The sequence below is a fragment of the Gadus macrocephalus genome, chromosome 9, assembly GCF_031168955.1.
Source record: "Gadus macrocephalus chromosome 9, ASM3116895v1".
NCBI lineage: Eukaryota > Metazoa > Chordata > Actinopteri > Gadiformes > Gadidae > Gadus > Gadus macrocephalus.
Window position 1 is genome coordinate 7,566,121 of NC_082390.1, and position 14,270 is coordinate 7,580,390.

At 46.7% G+C, this 14,270-nt stretch overlaps 1 protein-coding gene across 3 annotated transcripts in view; it reads left to right on the forward strand.

Moving 5' to 3' along the window:
- The first annotated feature begins 1,542 nt into the window (after positions 1 to 1,542).
- The window catches only part of LOC132464276 (ras association domain-containing protein 8-like), a 38,247-nt gene continuing 25,519 nt past the window's right edge, over positions 1,543 to 14,270 (forward strand). For 2 of the 3 annotated variants that reach the window (XM_060060562.1, XM_060060561.1), the window contains exon 1: positions 1,543 to 1,708. The gene's annotated coding sequence lies outside the window, so the exon portion shown is untranslated. Of the gene's footprint in view, positions 1,709 to 9,719; positions 9,814 to 14,270 lie in introns of all 3 variants that reach the window. The other variant, XM_060060563.1, reaches the window with a different exon arrangement.

Genomic DNA, 14,270 nt, shown 5'->3' on the forward strand with positions numbered 1-14,270 from the left:
GGTTAGACAAGCCCGGGAGATGCTGTTGTACAGTTTGTTCGACACACACACACACACACACACACACACACACACACACACACACACACACACACACACACACACACACACACACACACACACACACACATATACACACGCAGATACACTAACACATGGACAAACGCACACACACACACACAAAGCATTTCATTATGTAAATGCTACGTTTTATACTGACATTTGATAACATATGGAGACAAGCAGCTTAAAGTTTTCTTGCAATGGGCAAGGACACGCTTGTTTACATGATAAGCATGAGGCAATCTTCCCTCATGATGCATGAACGTGTAATAATTTACTAATTTAGATTTGATATCACTGTTGTGAACTGTGAAAGGTTTGTAAACTCGAAGATATAGTGAATGAAACACGAGTGTTTGAGTTCCCCATCAAGGTTACCATTCTCTTGTTGGAAAACAAATGAATATTATTTTATTATGCTCTAGAATTACAATGCTATGCCCCTGGGACATCTTGAACCCAAACAATAATGAATTCTGTGTATTTGTAGACTTTGGTTGCCTACTTAGCAATTTGAGGCAGTAAAGCCTGAGGGGAAGAGACAGAGGAACAATAACATATTCTTGAAATCCCCTTGCTCTCAATTGCAATTCTCTAAATAAATGACAGTTTAATGCCCTTTATGGACATTTTTAAAGAAGACTTTATGTATAGCCGTCTATCATTCGGTTTTAAAGTTGTTTTTGCTATTAAAAAGCAACATATTCCTTTACCATTGCTGCTTACTGTTAACACTCATTGCAAAACAATTTATTCTAATAAGAAGATCTATTATACCTGTTGTCATTGCTTATCCACATTGACTGTTTATTTGACGTTGGTCTATCTATAGGAATATTTCAATTTTATTTCACTAATGTAAGTATAATTTCCAATCAAAGTATCAGTACATGTAATAGGGAGTGCTATAAGGAAAGTAATTGACATCTTAACAACAGTAGGCTTTGGGCTGCTTTTATATTTGAGATAATCCCAATTGTGAAAATTGTTACCAAGTGAAACAAAATGGTTCCCAATGTATTTTGCTTGTGAAACTAATTTGGCGACCTTACTGCCTAGTTCAGTAAATAAGACAACCATCAATCATTCAAAAGCAGTATCATGGTGCGTTCTAGACATATGGGATAAAAGAAAAAGGTGGGAAAGATTCTCATATCATGGAGAATACCCTTTCCATAGCAAAGCATTGAACAATTTAAGAACAATGTGAATGATTAAAACAGAATTTCATCACAATTTTGTTACATTACGAGAGAAAACCCATTGATGTAGGATTTCTGTGTGTTCAGGTGCCTGCGCCTCCATATTCTACCAACCTAGCCGGATAAATCCGACCTTACGGAAACACACAAAATACCTAGTTGTCATTAATTACCAGTAAAATGTTGCTCCTGTATTTATAGTTGGTTCTTATAATTCACGCATCCAACAATTTGGAAGATGGAGATTACGACAACCTCCGTTGGACGTGAACGCAGCACGACTCCGTTCCCTTCGGACTGGTCGGAGGAGAGCTACGTTGGTGGTCGACCGGCGGCACTGGGATCAACGTTTGCTCACTTTCTGGGTGTGTAGTTTTCAATGTCTTTAGTTAACATGAGTCAGAACCAGTGTGGGACTCCCTGAGCCTGTGTGTTTAACTCGGGTGAGTACTATTTAAAGTGTTAAACCTTGATATTGTGAGGGCTGCACCTGCCGTGGTGCACTGGCCCAAACTTTCTGCACTGTGGTTCACTGTTCGCTGCTTAGGTAATAATCATGACCTGGTTAATAGATAACGTTCACTTTACCATGGTCCAGATTGGAATTAGAAACGGGAACACACTATCGTCCAAATACTTTCATGAACATTGCAAATGTTTGATTCCGTCCATGTTGGATTATTACAATAGTTTGACGGTTCTGGTGTTTCTCTGTTTAAAAGAGAATACTGGGCGTACTTTTCTCTGCTCGCAAATGTTGTGAATTAATTCAAATGCTACAGAGTTTAGGGGGTTGGTTGTGGCTTTGTCATGAACTGACCGCTTCACTGGTGTCATGAAAACGTTTTGACGTGATGACAATCCGTCAACGTGATGATTTGACTTGGTGCTGCGTGTTGGGAGAGATGTTCCTCTGGTGCCAAGCCTACCTGCATTGTTTCCTGCTGGACATGAAGTCTCTAGGGTGACTCATCCAGACACACACACACACACACACACACACACACACACACACACACACACACACACACACACACACACACACACACACACACACACACACACACACACATTAACAAACAAACACACACATTAACTAACAAACACACACATTAACTAACAAACACACACATTAACAAACACACACGCACAATAATCGCCTGTGTATCTGAGGCGCTTGCTGTTTATCCTGGAGGCAGAAGGCTACTCTGATAAGCGTGTGGGGATGATGAAATGAGACAATGTCCATTCAGACATCTCATGGTGATGTCATACCCTGTTCTCCTCTGAGCGAACATCGTTTCTCCCTCCCAGAGCTGGAGTATCTGGATCGGATCTCCAGATTGAATTGTGTCCAGGCGGGTGTCTGGTTTAGTTTTGGGTGTCGACCATACACTTAATGTAAAGGGCGAGTATAGGCTACTACTTCCTGGCTTCAGGCCTCTGTGAAACCAGCCAGAGAAATTAACGAGGTACGCATTCAAATCTTTTACGACGTGCACACACATCGTAAAAGTCAATAGGGCATAGGTTTACTTTATCAAACAAATGACTGCACTCTGTACAATTTCTAATCTCTCGAGATAACAATCCATTACATTCGGAATCGTTGCCAACAATACTTTAATACAACAACCATTATAATTGTTGTGTCATTATAAAACCGTCAAACTATTGTTAAATAGCAGAGTGTTGATTATCCATACTGTTATCGATGATGGTAAATGGACTGCATTTAAACAGCGCTTTTCAAACCAGTGGTCCCTCAAAGCGCTTTACAATATTGCCTAATATTCTGCCATTCATGCGCAAATTCACAGCTGTGTCAACCATGCAATCCGACAGCCAGTTAGGGTAAGGTGTCTTGCTCAGGGACACCTCGAAACTCTTACACTGGAGCCGGGGATCAAACTAGCAACCTTCCAGTTACCAGCCTCCTGAGCCACATGCTGGACGATAATCCATTATGCCTCTTAAGGCAAACCTCCTTGTTTAATTAGCTGGTACTACTTTTTACCTGAACACTGATGTCAAATCTCGACACCGGCCCAGGGGTCTCAGCCTGTGAGGATGATTCCTCATCCCGGACAGCGCCTCTGTGGTATTGACCGGATTCCACAGGACTGGTAACGCTGGCTGTCCTCTTCATTACCTGGCAGATCAATCAGGAGGAGCCCAGGCGGCTTCTGGCTCATCAGCAGGCCTGTCATAGCCGTGCCACGCACGAGTAATCGGGCCCTTGGCGTGAGCTAAATGCTTTTCTGAGAACCATACCTGTCTCGGCCACCCCGCTGAGGTATGGTAAGCTAGACTGCGGCCCCCAGACCCTGTATTAGCACACAAACGGCTGCCGTGGAGTGTGGGCTTGATTTGAAAGTGATGAATGGGTTATTTAGGCTGGGATTACGGCCGTAACACGGGACATGATTAACATCTTTATTCAGGGCATCCGAGGGTTTGTCGTGAATAGTTTTATCTCGGTTACAAATCCGTTAAGAAACTGAAGCTGCTGTACACACAGGCATGCATATACACACGCACATGCATGCACTCACTCTCACGCATACACACACACACGCACGCACACACGCATTGAAACATGAACCACTTGCATGGGGGTTGAGAACAAGCAATTGTTGTGTTGAGTTGGAGCAAAGTGCCCGAAAAGTGGAATTTGATCAGTGATCACGTCATGTTAGAGCTGGGATCCGTATGGACAGAGTGGGACAGGACCGGGGAAACTGAACTGGGGTCTTTGGTCTGGCAGGCCTCTTGCTTTTGTTCTGTGACTAAACTCACTTCCTCCCCTCTTTATCCCTTCCATTCCTCTATCTTCCCCTCTTTTGCTTTGCCCTCTATCTCTCCTTGCTACTTTGGTGTTCTTCAGCCACCCTCTTCTTTCTCTCTCTCTCTCTCTCCGTCTCTCTCTCTCTCTCTGTCTCTGTCTCTGTCTCTGTCTCTGTCTCTGTCTCTGTCTCTCTCTCTCTCTGTCTGTCTCTGTCTCTGTCTCTCTCCCTCTTTCTCTCTGTCTCTTTCTCTCTCTCTCTCCCTCTCTCTGCATGTTGGGCGTATCCAACATTCATGTGACGTTTTGTCGGGGCACAATCGCAAGTGTTTTTCATTGGACAGCTTTGGTTGGTAACCATGGCGATGGTGAATGGCGGCACCACTTCACTTTTCTCTGCCCCTCCTGTGTGTGTGCGTGTGTGTGTGTGTGTGTGCGCGCGCGCTACGTCAAGCACACACAAAGACACACTTGTAGAACGGCAGGTCGCAAGCCAAGAATGTTATTGTTACGTTTTATTAATGTGTTACTTTTTTTTATCCCCTGTGTAATTTGCAGTTACATCACCGCGTCGTAAGAGCCCTGTGTAATTACTGCTTTATGGCCGCTGTGTAAAGTCATCACAGACTCAAGCATTGGCACGGTGACACTTAGATTAAAAGTTAGCCAGGATTTGTGACTAGTTGTGCGTCTGTTGCGGACGACAGCTGCGTCACCCTGGCAACCCCCGTGATGCTTTGAGAAAATGCTGTCCTAGCGCCGCGACGCTAAGCACAGGGGATACTAATGCGGTGATTGGGTTAGCTGACGGTGAAACATTTAAGCCCTTAATTGCTGTGTTCGGACTAGTAAATAAGCCTTTGTCATGTTTTTGCGATTGACCTCAAACAAACTCTCTGGTTGTGTGTAACGTTTGCCTGCACGACACAATAAGTGTTCCATGGATTATTGAGCAACCGTGGGCGGGCTCAGCTCCCTGACACCACAACACGGGCTGGGCTGTGAGAACGGCCATTCTTATTGGGTCTTTCTTTCCACTTGTTCTTGAAGTGTCCTCTTCCAAGCCCTCTCCCTCTCTCTCTCCCAGCCCGGACCCACCAACCGGCTGGCTGCCCCCTTGGGATTCAGTTTCCACGGCAACCCTCCAAGCACGCTCCAGGCCCCTCCCTCAGGTGTGCTTTCATCTGAAGACTCGAATGGTCCTCTCTCTCTCTCTCTGTCTCTCTCCGTCTCTCCGTCTCTCCGTCTGTCTGTCCGTCTGTCTGTGTCTCTCTCTCTCTCTGTGTCTGTCTGTCTGTCTGTCTGTCTGTCTGTCTGTCTGTCTGTGTCTCTCTCTGTGTCTCTGTCTGTCTGTCTGGGTGTGTCTGTCTGTCTGTCTGTCTGTCTGTCTGGGTGTCTCTGTCTGTCTGTCTGTCTGTCTGTCTGTCTGTCTGTCTGTCTGTCTGTCTGTCTGTCTGTGTCTCTCTCGGTCTGTCTGTCTGTCTGTCTGTCTGTCTGTCTGTCTGTCTGTCTGTCTGTCTGTCTGTCTGTCTGTCTGTCTGTCTGTCTGTTTCTCTCTCTGTGTCTCAAATTCAAATTGAAAAAAGTTAGTTGGCATTGGAAACAAACGTTTACATTGCCAAAGCAGGTGAAAAAGGAATTGAGTAAAGTGAAAAAATATCATCTCCTGTAAATGGATAAAGTAAAGATATACTGACATACTCTGTATTTACAGTGTGGAGGATGTGTGCAATCATTGTTAACAGCAAAAATTACACAAAAATGTGAAGTGTAATATTAACCAAAAGGTGTGCTAGAGTTTGTGGTCCTAGGTCACAAATAATGCTGCTGTGATCGCACGCATTTCACCCAATAGATATGGCAGCATGTGTTAGCATCTTGAATGTTTAAAGTCCTTGTAGGTCTATGTAATCCCTGGGAAGTGTGTGTTACTGATGTCTTGGTATGATAGGCAGGAAGTTATGAAGTGCAGCTAAGTTTCCAGTTGGTTTTGTGTGCAGTGGGGGCACAGTCTGTCTTTTCTTGCGAGCCAGGTCTATCTTTGTCTCCTTCCGATGGCCAGGCTGTGTCTCTGATGAAGTCTATACTATATACCTGGTCTAGGATTTTCTTAGTTCTGGGTCAGTCATGGTGGTCTGTATATTCTCCGTTTAGGGACAAGTTGCCAATTTTCTCAGTTTTATGGTGGATTCTTTCCATTGTGCCCAATTGTTTTATTTTCTTATAATTTGGTTTCGCTTGATGATGGTGGTTGTTGTTGGACAGAGTCCCAGGGCAGGCTGGCTAAGGGGTTGTTTTTTTTGGGGTGTAACTCTCTGTGGGTCAGGGCCTTGTTGTGGAGCCCGTTGCTGTCTCGTTTCTTCAGGTGCTTATAAAATGTTACTGCTCTCTTCTGGATTTTAATATTGATCAGATATCGTCCCAATTCTGTGCTGCATGCATTATTTGGTGTTTTTCTTTGGACTCTGAGGATAGATTTACAGAATTCTGCATGTGGAGTTTGTTTAATGTTTGTTCCATTTTATAAAATCTTGGTTAGCTTGTTGAGCCAAGACCTCAGAGCCATATGTGTTCTATAACTGCGTCATTTTGAGCCAAATCTTAAGTGGGATGTCTAGTTTGATGTTTCCTTTAATGGCGTAAAATGCTGTCCTTACCTTCTCTCTTAGCAGGTTATTAATGTTTTTGCCAAGGTAGGTACAGGTTTTTTTTGCTCTAGAGTAGAGCAACAGTGTCTAGGTGGAATTGTTATTTGTGGTGGCTGGGTCTTTTTTCCAATATCATTATTTTAGTTTTACTAAGGTTCACTTTCACTGTCAAGGCCAAGGTTTGAGAGAAACTGCCGAAGATCTAGGTGCTGCTGTAGGCCGTCTTTGGTTGGGGACTGCAGCCCCAGGTTATCTGCAAACAGCAAACATTTGCTTTCGGTATCTACCAGTGTTATGCCGGGTGCTACAGACTGTTCTAATGTCCTTGCTGGTTGGTTAATGTATATGTTGAGAATGGGGTCGGACTCAAGCTGCATCCTTGTCTCACACCCCGGCTTTGTGGAAAAAAAGTCTATCTTGAATTTGTTGTTTACATGTATGGACTTCATGATGTCGTAAGTTTTACCTCCAACACCACTTCCTATTCATTTAAACAGCAGACCATTATGCAATCTTGAGTCAAAGGCTTTTTTTAAATCTACAAAGCTGGAGAATAGTTAGCTTTTGTTTCGGTTTGTTTGGTTGTCGATTAGGGTGCTTAGTGTGACTATATGGTCTGTTGTACGATCATTTGGAAAGGAGCCGATTTGTTTTTTTGCTTAAGGCATCATTTTCAGTCAGGAAATTAAGGGTTCGACTATTTATAATCACACAGAATTTTACCAAGGTTGCTGTTGACACAGATCCCACGATATTCTCGGTACTCTCTCTCGCCTCAATTTCTCTCTCGCTGTGTGTGTGTGTGTGTGTGTGTGTGTGTGTGTGTGTGTGTGTGTGTGTGTGTGTGTGTGTGTGTGTGTGTGTGTGTGTGTGTGTGTGTGTGTGTTTTTGTTGCTCTCTCTCTCTCTCTCTGTGAGTCTCTCTGTGTCTCTCTCTTTCTGTTCCTCTCTGTATTCCTCTCGCTCTATTTCCCACTTTTGTGAGTCTACCTTCAGACTACAGAGAAGTTACATTTCAAACGAGGAAGTTCCTGAATGGCAGAGACAAAAGGTTTCTGCCTGGAAGGACAGTACAATAAAGTGAAACAGGATCAGTTTACGGGGGCTTTACCTGTGGATGATCCACCAGCCTAGCGAGGAGGGCGGGCTTCAGACCAAGTGGCCCTGCTGCTTTTCAGCTGGAAGGTTGTCTCTGCCCACGGGACGCTTCACGTTTCTCTTTGTTCACTGAGGCGCAGTTGTTGACGCTCCCTTGACCCTCGTCCTGGGAGCCTCATGGCTCAGGTAGGGGCCGGGGCTAGATGTGAGGTCATCAGGAGAACTAGGCCTGATGAAACAAGGTGTAGTGCAGTCGAAGTAGCAATAGCTGCTGGTTGATGTCAATGGTCTTTCTGATTCCTATAACTACGATGCACTCTGTCCAGCTGTCGTCTTTCAACGATTTGTGCAGAACTTTTGTCGTAACTTTTGTTGTAGCTACTCCAGTTTTGAATATGTGCCTTGATTATTGCAAAGCGCTTTGTTTTTAAAGCAACTTTATTAAGTTTACTAAGTAAAAACAATAGGAGTCAGCTTAGCAGGTACCATCCCTTTTTAAATGTGTGTAATTGCTTGACAGGGTGAAAATACAGAGGGGGCATGAAAAAGCAATAAATGACGACGAGTGTAGGGTAAAGGCCAGAACTGTACTTCGGACCCTCATTTGTTTGTATATTACGGATGACTCTTCCGCATATTGCTCGTTTTATGCCCCTGATTACCGTGAAGTAATGCCTGAGGCCAGCTGGCTTTGGTTAGGTGAGGGAGAGCTGCTGCCATGAATGTTTTACCGGTTGTGATGGGCAGCGGTGATGTCATCATTCCTGCCTGACAATCCCCACATTCCTGCTGATGCTTGCTATCTGTTATCTGGGGCCGTGTGGGAGGTGTGTGTGTGGGGGACAGGCACAGACCTCCGCACATATGGGCTCTGTCTTAGTGCTAATTATTAATCCTGCATGCACACACAGGCGCAGACACACACACACACACACACACACACACACACACACACACACACACACACACACACACACACACACACACACACACACACACACACACACACACACACACACACACACAGAATAACAGACACACAGAATAACAGACGCACACACACAGAATAACAGACGCACACACACAGAATAACAGACACGCGCAATTGCATGGACACGCGCACACACGGATAAACGCACAGACACGCGCAATTGCATGGACACGCGCACACACGGATAAACGCACACACACATACAAAGACACGCACAAATGCACACGCACAAATGCACACGCACACAGGGGAGGCTCACACACACTCGCACACGCACACACACACAGACAAGATCTAATTATACAAGCACACACATCATTAATTCAGTCTCAGGCTTGCATCCACTCCAGCACACACTCCAGCCCTCTGCTGCTAGCAGACGCAGCCAGCATGATAGCCACACTGGCTGTTTCATATTGAACAGGTCTGTTAGCCTTTGTCACAGACAAAGGCTTTCCAACATTGATGTCGAACGCCTTCGTTTACAGGGCCCAGTTACATACCGTTTTCACAGCATTGAGTTGATACCCTGTTGCTGTAGGCCCCATCGTAATGCTCTCAGATTCTAGAAGACCGAACTCTTGTCTGCATTTCCCAATAAGCAACCCAAAGGCATATTGCTGTCTTTATGTATGTATCGTATTGTAATATTATCCGATTATATCCAATTCACTGTTCCAATACGGCGGTATCGAATCACCTGATTCTGGTGGAGGTTGCCAGGGCTTCACAGCCATCGCTTTGACTCCTCCACCAACATCATCACTAACGCAACCACCAACAAGCCCCCCCCCCCCCCCCCCCCCCCCCCCACCACCACCACCACCACCACCCCTCTCAAACGAAGCTCTGCTTTGATCCACCTAAACCAGGAGAGAACACACACGGCCAGCCCCCTGCGTCTGAGGTTTTTAAGTGCTATTGTTCCTGCAGGTGTTTGGATAGCCCTTTCCCTGCTGAGGTGGAGAACTGGGCCAGCGCGGTGGAGCTAGAGCACTCTCTGGGAACGCGGGAGGGAAGGCTTAAGGTAAAAGTTTCCCAGACACAAAGGGAATGGCTAGGCCTTAAGGCTGGATCAAACGGAGCAAGCACTCAGCCATACGGGCCCTGGTGAGGGACGCTGGAAGTGTGTGTGTGTGTGTGTGTGTGTGTGTGTGTGTGTGTGTGTGTGTGTGTGTGTGTGTGTGTGTGTGTGTGTGTGTGTGTGTGTGTGTGTGTGTGTGTGTGTGTTGATTCTATCAGCACCACAGCTCTGACCTCTTGACCCCCCCCTTCCTCTGAACCGTCTCTTCCCATCCAGCTGTGGGCTCTTCTTCGGCGCTTTGTTGTTCTGTGGTCGTCCTCCATCCATAATCCATGACTTCCCCAGCCTACGTTTCCTTCTCTGCTTCTAATGAAATCAGATATAATGCAATGTATTCTTAGTGGGCTCACGCTATGTCCACACTGGTCATTTGATTCTTCCTTTAATGCAATCCTTTTGATGCATTTCCTGTTTAGGCATCTGCTTTTAGTGTGTGTGCATCTGTATGCGTGTGTGCATGTGTGTGTGTGTGCGCATTTGTGTACGTGTGCATGTGTGCATCTTGGCGGGCACTGTTTCTGGGCCACTCACTCACAGACGAGAGGTGTGTGGGTGGAGGCACAGTATAAAGGCAGATCGTATTGAATTAACTCAGGCTGGCTTTTCATTTACAAGCAGCTGGGAGGCTCCCTGTATGAATCGGAGGCCGACAGACAGTCTCACCAGTGGGAGGTAAGTCACTCCGCCTGGGCCACATGAAAGGAAGACTTTGGGCACAAAGTGATGCTACCGATCAGCATACGTCTCACACTGGGGGTAATGCGAAACAAACGAGCTAAAGCCTCAAATGAGTGGCGGCCAAGAGATCAACCCTAGACCTGTGTCACTGTTCACACTGTTCACATGTAGAGCTGACGATGATGGATGGCACGGGGAGTGTGTACTGGTTTTGGCATTAAATGTGTGTCAATTGAAGAAATTGCTTTGAAATGAGAGATTATCTTTGTTTATTTGCTATGACTCTGTGGTGGACGATCAGCCAAGACGGGTTTATGGCACTCCCTTGTACATGATGAGCAGTGTTTTTTTTTAACTTTACAGACGTTCAAAGATAAGCTGCTTTGCCTGTCATCGTCAAAGGATTTTGTTGGCCAAACAAGCACGATAAGCTTGAAGTGAGAATGACCCGTAAATAGTTTTCGTTCTGTTTTAAACATGCTGGTTTGCCTTTCATGATCTTAAACCTAGTAATCTACGCTATGTTGTAAATGTGTTCGTAGAGTAATATAAATGTTTCAGCTCAATTAAGAAATTGTTTTGGACTGAGAGTTCTAGAAAGGATGGGTCTATCCCCATGGTTACGAGTCAGGACAAAGGGCCACCCTCTACGCCGAATATGAAATGCGCCCACACACCGTGGGGTTATACTGTAGTGTCTGAGTAGAAGTGTCCAGTAATATGATCAAACGGACACTATTCACGGATGTGATACGAACGTCCTAGCATTGACCCCTCTGTGATGGGACGTACTCCCGTACCAACAAACTGTATCGTAGTAACATGCCTCTGCTTCCAAAAACACAAGCCAGGGTAAAGGTTCAGTCTGGAAGACAAAAGTCTTTGTATGTTGTTGATGTTAAACCGTAGGCTGCTATTTTTAAGTTTGAACTCTACCATTATCTGCGCCGGAGCGCGCAATCTAAACATGATGATTTCGTAAAATGAGAGCTTCCCTCCTGGTGGATGCAGAACTACACTGACCATAATGGGCCTGTGATGCTATATTTGGGGCACAAACAGAGCATTAGTTTACTCCACTCGCCTTGAAAACAGAAACCGACCACAACAAGGGTTCAGAAGTCGGAGGTTGTGTCGGAATGCGAGGAAAAGAAGCTCTCTGGCCGTTCCCGGATCCTCCCACCTGTCTCTCTGTTTTTTAAAAGCCGAACAAAGAGGGAAGAGAGGGGGAGCCAGGAGTAGGACCGGCGGTCGTATGGACTCTTAGCGGGGGAGGGGGGAGCAGACCTAATTCCATTCAGCCTCAGTCCCCGTGCGTAACGGCCAACAAAGAAACCACTGGTGTCTCTCTCTCTCTCTCTCTCTCCCACCGCCCTCTCCCCAAACTATTGAATCCCTGCCAGAAGTGACCGGTCCATCTCTCAGCCCGGGAACCGTCTCCCGTGTCCTCCGCTGGGCAGAGCGATGGTCGGCTTCCATCTCCTTGGAAAGATTTATACCTCGCGAGTCAAGCCGCTAAGTTATGAGCGAGTGGTGGTCGGAAGGCGCTGGAAGGCCAATCTATCGAGACCTATGGATCCGAGCGCACTCTGCTGCTCACTCTGTGACGCGACGAGGCAGAGCAGCAGTGCTCAGGCCGGAGTATGAGGATTATCTAATCTTCTTATGGTTTGGGGCTGTGCTTTTCCTCGGAATTTCCCATTATATGCTCTCTTTTGCTTTTTTTGTGAATGCCGTGGAAGGTGGTGTGTGACGGTGGATGAGGTGGTCATGCAGAAAAGAGGATGATATATGGATTTGGCATGTGTGGATGGAGGGGTCGCCTTTGGGGGTGGTGGTGGTGGTGGTGGTGGTGGTGGTGGTGGTGGTGGTGGAGGCCAGGGAGGCGCCCTGAGGAATGCGTGGAAGGTGTCAGCAAGCGCTCTCCGCGTGGATAATCCTTCACGTCAGCCACCCACTGAGTACTCCCCGCGCTCCTCTCCCCGGCTGTCTGCGTAGCCACAGCCCTGTGTTCTTTAACCCGGGGTCACTCACCTCAAGAGGGCAGGGGGGGGGGAAAGGGCAAAGGTCGGAGGTAACAGACGGTGTGACTGACAACCTAAAGCCTTTCAACTTAACGTTTGGTTGCCTGGGAACAAGAGCGAAGGGGGGGATATTGTTGTTATGGTTAGATAGAGGATAGAGGATAGAGATGGATAGAGCCAGGCCTCATGGACCAGGGTTTAGTTAGACCAGGGTTTATGAACCAGTGTTTATATGGACCAGGGTTTAGTTAGACCAGGGTTTGGATGGACCAGGGGTTTGGATAGGACCATGGACTAGTTAGACTTGGGTTTATATGAACCAGGTCTAGATGGACCCGGATTTGGATGGCTTATGCTTTAGTTAGACCAGGGTTTGGCTGGACCAGGGGTTCCATGGACCAGGGTTTAGAAGGACCAGGGTTTGGCTGGACCATGGCGGGGGACGGGTCGGTGCCTTAGGGCTAGACATCATAGCCCCGCAGAGATGCAAAAGGTGTGATGATCAGCGGGGGCCGTCTCGCTGGGTCAACTGGTGGTCCCTATGACGACGCCTCCAGGCGGGTCAGTGGTGGAGCGAGACCCGCTTCCTCTCCACTTCAACCCCTCTTAGTTCAGGGCAGGATTTAAGTGGTTTGCCCTGACGACAAACACGGCTCTTAGATGTGCCAAAAGCTTTAGTCTGTTTACTGGGTGAGGTGGGGCCGCTGGTGTGAAGCCACTGGGTGCGTTGGGACTGGGGGGGCCGTGACTCGGGCTCAGATCATGACGCTGAAGTTGGGAACTTGATCTCGATCACTTATTTGAGGAGCCAACGCAATCACACTAGGCGTATGTGTTTGTCGAGATGTACGCATGTTCTTATGAGGGCAAACACAATGGGGCCTGTTGCCAAAGCAGAAGGAACAGACGTCATGTGCATACGTATCGTCTTCCACCTGTGGGTTTCACGTGAAGCAGGGCTGGTTTGTTTCCCTGAGATAAGGACGAAAAGGGATGGATTAGTGGGAGAGACCCGACTGGAAAAAGGGACCTTTGTCTCTTGCTTAAAGGATGTTTGTGTTGGAGTCCAGCTCTGGGTGAGCTGCCCAAAGGATAAAGGTGCTTTTAAAAGCATAAAAACAAAGCCATCCACCAGCCTGTCCTATAGCTTCCCATTAAATGTAGGCTGAAGCTCTATATCGACTTGCTAGTTCGATCGCAGTCTGCCCTCCTACACTTGACTTTGGGTACATGTGTGGTTTTGAGAAACTGTACAACTCCTCTATGATAAATTTCAAGTTAACACACACACACACACACACACACACACACACACACACACACACACACACACACACACACACACACACACACACACACACACACACACACACACACACACACACACACACACACACACACACACACACACCAAAACATGAATGCATTAAACGTAGAATCAGTATCGATGGAAGACCCCGACCTGGGGTTGGCCGTGGCCCTGAAGTGTGTGCGTTCTCTGTGACTCGCAGCGTCCAGCTAGTGTACACCTTCAGCTCTGTGGACCGGCAGGGCGCTGTGGACACTGGCTGCTGGCTCCTCTTATTTTCCCACAGGGCGTTTTTGAGTCACACAAACGCACACACACGCATGGACGCACGTGGTTACGTTCAAATGCGCACACACACACACAAACACACACAGTTAACACACATGCAC